The sequence below is a fragment of the Macadamia integrifolia genome, chromosome 6 (genome assembly GCF_013358625.1).
Source record: "Macadamia integrifolia cultivar HAES 741 chromosome 6, SCU_Mint_v3, whole genome shotgun sequence".
NCBI lineage: Eukaryota > Viridiplantae > Streptophyta > Magnoliopsida > Proteales > Proteaceae > Macadamia > Macadamia integrifolia.
In genome coordinates this window covers 16,461,310-16,467,560 of record NC_056562.1, presented here as the reverse complement: position 1 = coordinate 16,467,560, position 6,251 = coordinate 16,461,310, and positions in this window count along the sequence as shown.

The window sequence follows — 6,251 nt, the reverse complement described above, 5'->3', positions numbered from 1 at the left end:
TTAATTTGGTTGTCTTCTTCTCAATTAAGAGGATGAAGACATTGTCTTCATCTTGACATATGTGCCCACCCATATGGCGGGGCCAATATCAATAATCTCTACCTTGCCGTCATATGGGTAAATTTCAAAACACCAACATACAAGTCTTCTCCACACTAGCCCCCAACGGGACTCTCAAGTGCTACGAACGCTAGCACAAAGAGCTTCTTCTCTTAAATTAGTCCACTAAGCAGTCTCAGAATCTGCAATAACCTCTTGACATGTGGAATGCTTATGAACATCAAAATGCCTTGTCACAGTACTGCCCTACAATAAATAAAGGCCATTATTCCTCTTTCCTTGCATCACAGCAGAAGCACCTTTCAAAACTTTTAAGACTTCACCTTGAGCAGAATACTAAAAGTCATTAGAGTCAAGTATACCCAAAGAAATCAAATTCTTCTTCAACTCTGGAACATGCCGGACATTAGTTAAAGTCTTAATAATACCGTCATGCATCTTAATTCGGATTGTACCTATTCCCACAATCTTATAGGGCGTATTATTACCCAGTAAGACACTACCACCATTCAAAACCTGATAGGTGGAAAACCAATCCCTATTAAGACATATATGATAGGGACACCCTGAATCAAGAAGCCAATCTTTTTCAAAGTACAAGTTTTCTCCGATAACAGAAAGGATTTCTCCGGCGGCTTTCACAATTCCAACAACATCAAAAGAATCATTAGTGGATTTGTCCCTTTGCTTATTTTTTAATTTTGAACAATTCTTCTTAATGTGCTCCTTGTGACAATAGTAGTATTCAATATCTTGATTAGATTTGAATTGACCTTTACTTTCAAAACCTCTTCCCTTTTGCATAACTAGGCCTTCAGCATGTTTATATTTAGTATTCTCAAACATCCTTTTCCTTAACTCCTAAGAGTTTAATGAAGATTTCACATCTTCCATACTAATGGTGTCTTTTCCACAAAGCATAGTAGTAACAAAATGCTCATAGGAAGAAGGTAATGAACACAATAGAATAAGAGCTATCCTGAAGACAACCTCTAGGAGAAACTGGAGGAAATACCCTCTCATCATTGCTGTTCTCAATGTCATTTCCGACATCGGTTTTCACTCACCGTCCTCCTCTCATCTTCTTCCTCCTCCTCCTCTTCTTCTTCTTCTCTTTAAACCCATCACCACCTGCTGTGGGCATCACAAGATGCCGCCCTGCTAATCCCAGTACACTTTTCAACTAGAGTGTCTCTCCCAACATCTCGTTAACCCACCCCTCCTTCTTTCCTCAGTTCTAAATGGGAGCTCCGTTTCTCTGCTACAACTTCAGAACAACCCAAGGATCTTGCTAGTCCATAATATCTCCAACCCATTATGGAAGTGTACTATACCTAAACATCACCCATAGATACTGCCGACCACCATATCTCCAACAGCATAACCCAACATTCACTCCCACCAAACATCTTAAGTAAAATCCTCTTTTGTCCCATCAAAACATTAACACCCACCAACCAAATGAGGAAAGTTAACTCATACCACCCTTCTGTAAAAACATCTCCTACCTTAAAATCGTCCTAAAAAACCCGACAAACCACCTTTGCCAACACCCCAATCCTCAAGTCCTGAGCCCATCCGAGATCCTTGTTACATGGCTAAACCTTTTCCTCTTGCTCTGGCGATAAAAACCACTCACACCTCTCCAATCCAAGCCACATAGGGGGCACCGAAAATCAAGTCCAGGGAAGATCCAGCTTCTAAAGTCTGTTCTATGACAGTTATTTCTCTTGTTCTGGTGGTTGTCAATGCTCCATTCCCTGATGCCATCGATCTTAGAGATCGGCTAGTAAGTTTATGGGAATCAAAAGGTGCTATCTTCATTTGCTATTCAGAGAGGGGATCTTTCTTTGTTGAGTTTATCTTCATTGAAGCCAAAAAAAGTGTCTTTGCATACTCACCGTGGTGGAGTGACAACTTATTACTGCAACTTGGAGTGTACCCCCTTGACTCTGAAGCTTCTATAAGAGAGCTTGAATCCACTACCATTTGGATTTAGGTTGACAAAATCCCTATAAATGCCATCTCCCTTCAGTATGTTAGAGCGGCGACGTCTTGCATGGGAAGAATATTGGACCTAAGCATCAACTTAATGGAACTTGGCTCCCCAATGAACTCGGTGCGTGTCAAAATAGCTGTGAAGTAACACAGACCAATATGTCTGAACTCCACCATCCACCTTCCAAATGGAGGAACTACTACTGTCACTTTGAAGTATGAAATCACAACCCTATGTCCTTTGTGTGGTTCCATTGCCCACCTCGAGATATGCACGGATTATATTAACTCCTCGAACTAGTCCCTACCTTTCCCCCTTTTGAATGCCATCACTAAACCCATGTTCATCAATATAAGAAGGCCTCTTATTACTGTGGATACTGAAACATTCCCTATGCCAGTTCCTGTCTCGATGGTTCCCATTGGTGGCATTATGTCACAGGCACAATCTGTTCCCTTGAGTGCAGAGCATGAGCTGTGCGACTTTCAAAACCTCCCAACAACAAACAACTTCTCTCCAATGCAAGTGGATCAAATAATGTCTCACCCATATAAGTCGGCTGAAATGACTACAACACTGGCTTCTTTGTACAATATGGAAGAATCCCAGTGGGTAATGGGATTTGCGTCATTGGAAACCACTGAATACAACTCCTTGACACTTGATATGGTCCCCCTTTCAGTTCCCATTTCGGTGGGCCTATTGGGAGGTTTGGCCGATAGCATCGGGTTGCCCCAGTGCCCCCCCTTTTCCCTGTGGTCTCCCCTCCCCCACCAATAATAACTGATGCCACCCAACCTTCCAATACCCAAAATACTTAAAAATTAAACACTGAGATCACCCTTCCAGGAAAGGTAATCAAACAAAATCCATTATTTTGTCAACTCAACAATCCAACCAATGTCACCATACAATATATCTTTCCCCCATTGCAACCCCCATTACAAAACAAAACCTCTATACCAAAGTAGGACCTTCAAGGATGAAGCCATGTAAGAGACAACGATTGGACCTTTAGGAAAAAACCACACTTTCTAGCATATGCGACCTCATTGCCGAAACCGATAACCCATCCAAAACCATTAACTTCATTATGGAGAGTTTCAAAGGGAGGGTTGTCACTGAAGATTGTGGTAAAGTGAACAATGAACCAGAACATTATGGACAAATTAATGATGAAAATGAAGATGATTTACCACAAGGGGGAGAGCCATAGGACCCTACAAGGAACCGGGTAAGTCTTATCAATATCTTCCATCCTTTCTCAAGTTATCTATCGTGCTTTTTCTGTGTTTATCTAAGCCTGATATGGTCCTGGTATAACCTTTAGAAGAAGTAAAGGAAGAGACAATTCATCCCAAGGTATACTCTTACCATCACCACTTGCTTCCTTTCAGTTGCAATAATCATAGTTGAATCTTGCACTTGTGTTTTGGGCTGCCGGTTCTTGAGACCTTACCTCTGATAGAACTATCATTAGAAATAGGTAGCTTTGTGTGAATCTTCAGATATCTATACTTATAATTCCACAAATCTTTACCCTTGCTTCCTGCCTGACTTTTTTTCTGTTTTACAGTTATTTATTTCAAGATGCATGTTTTAAGTTGGAATGTGAGAGGTCTAAAATCAGTGACTACTAGAGGTTGTCTTCTCACACATGTCAAAATAGTGAAATCGGACATAATTTTCTTGTGTGAAACCAAAATTATGGACCAGTAATTTCAAACTGCACCCATCCCTTAAGGGATATGATGGTTCTATATAGATAATAGTACAGGGATAAGTGGGAAGAAAGGAGGTTTATGGCTTCTTGTGAAGAATGATATTTCTCTTAAATCATCCTTTGTAGGCAGTTGTTTTTTCACAATAACTTTCAATCCTACTATGAATAGGCCTTTCTGCTGGGCCTTAGTCTGTTTGTATGCTCCTCCCCAACCAAACCCTAGAACGGAATTTTGGCCCCAGCTCAATCTCCTATTTGTTATTTTGGGCGATTTCAATGAAATCACTTCCCAAGACCAAATATTCGGAGGCAACCCTTTTAAAACCACCATATCAATCTCTTTACTGGAGAATCTACTCTCTCTCCATAACCTCCAAATGATCAGACCCCAAGGTAACCATTATACATGGTCAAATAAGCAAAAACCTCCCAACCTCATAAAAGAATAGGTTGATCAGGTTTATGCAAACTTGGAATGGATTACCCATTGTCCAAACTCTTCAATTGTAAAATTGGCTTCTGTTGGGTTTGACCATAACCCTATAGTTTTTAAGACAACGGGACCAAATACGAAATATAAAAAGCTTTTCCATTATCAACATGTATGGATGGCCCACCCAGAATTTTTCTCCTATTCTTCTAAAAAATGGAAAGCACTGGGAAATGACTCACTTATAGGGAAGCTTGCATCATTAAGTAGGAATTTACCCAAGTGGAATTGGAACACCTTTGGCCATATTGACAAGTTGAAATTCAATTATTTATCCCAATTTCTTCTGCTGGAAAATAAGGATCATTTGTGTCTTCCTAACACTTTATCCAAAAATGGATTGGATCCATAGCAAGGTAAGCTGGATCTTAGATGCGGAAGAAAGATACTGGCACCAAAAGTCAAGGCACTTGTACATCATAGATGGAGATAGAAATACTAAATTCTATCATTCCGTCACCAAGGTAAACTTTCACAAAAGAAAGATTGATTTTATTGTTAATAACTGCGGTGAAAAATTGACTGCCTTGGTGGATATAGTTGTTGAATTTGCTATATTTCTTTTATAGTTATTTACCACTTCTAATCCACTAGACCCGTCATTCATTGAATACCCATTTTACCCTGTGGAGGCAAACGTCATTCCTCTAATCACTTCACCATCCACACCTATGAAAATTAGAAATATTATCTTTTCCATCGGACCTTTCAAAGCTTCGGGATCTGATGGATTTCAGGCCATATTTTTCCAAAAGTGTTGGAACTTCTTAGGGGATGATATATGTAAATTCGTGTTAGACTTTTTCCAATCCATTAGATTGCCACCCCTTTCAAACCACACACTCTTATGTTTGATTGCAAAAAAGGAAAATGCCCAATCAGTAGGGGACTTCAGACTTATTAGCCTCTGCAATATTTCATATAAGATCATTGCAAAATTTCTGGCCAAAAGAATAAAACCACATCTGAGTCAAATTATCTCCCCCCACCAAGCTGCCTTCGTACCAGGAAGACAAATCACTGATAATATCATTCTTGCTCAAGAAATTTTTGATTTCTTGAAAAAGAAATAAGGTAAGACATGTTTTGTGGCAATAAAATTGGATATGGCAAAGACCTACAATAAAGTTGAGTGGGATTTTCTCATTGCCATTTTTCGCTTTCTGGGATTTGGTGAAAAATGGTGCAGTATGATCCAAAATATCATTAGTACCACATCTTTTCCAATTAAAATAAATGGTTCTGGTTTCAATCATTTCTCTGCCTCTAGAGGAATCGGACAAGGGTGCCCTCTAAGCCCATTTTTGTTTATAATTGTGATGGAAGCCCTATCCAGATGATTGACTACATATAGGAATCTTAACCTCTTCAAAGGAATCAAAATTGCTAGGTATGCCCCTGAAATCACTCATTTGTTCTTTGTAGATGATAGTTTTATCTTTTGTAGAGCCACCCATGATGACTTGGCTACCATCAAATGTGTTTTAGATTTATTCTCAGATCTTTCTGGGCTCACCATCAACTTTGAAAAAGTGAATTAGCTTTCAGCTCAAACATTGATGCCCCTACCAAAAACAATTGAGTAATATAATTGGAATTAAGAAAATGGACAACAAGTCAATCTACCTGGGGACCAACCTCTTCCTAGAGGGCTAAAACCCTATCTTTTTCTAGACTATTAGAAAGAGTCAGGGGTAAGCTTAGTCTATGGAAGTCTAATATGTTGTCCTTTGTTGGAAGAGGTGTACTGTTACAGTCCACCTTGGCATCAGTACCCTCATACATCATGAGCTGCTTCGCACTTCCCAAGACCATATGCAAGAAGCTCGACTCCATGTACCTACATTTCTGGAATGGAGATTAAATAAATAAGAATAAATGCAATGGAAAATCATCTGCAACCCAAGACTAAAGGTGTATTACGAATAAGAGACTCTGAAACCCACAACCTAGTCCTCCTTAAATTAGGGTGGAGGCTA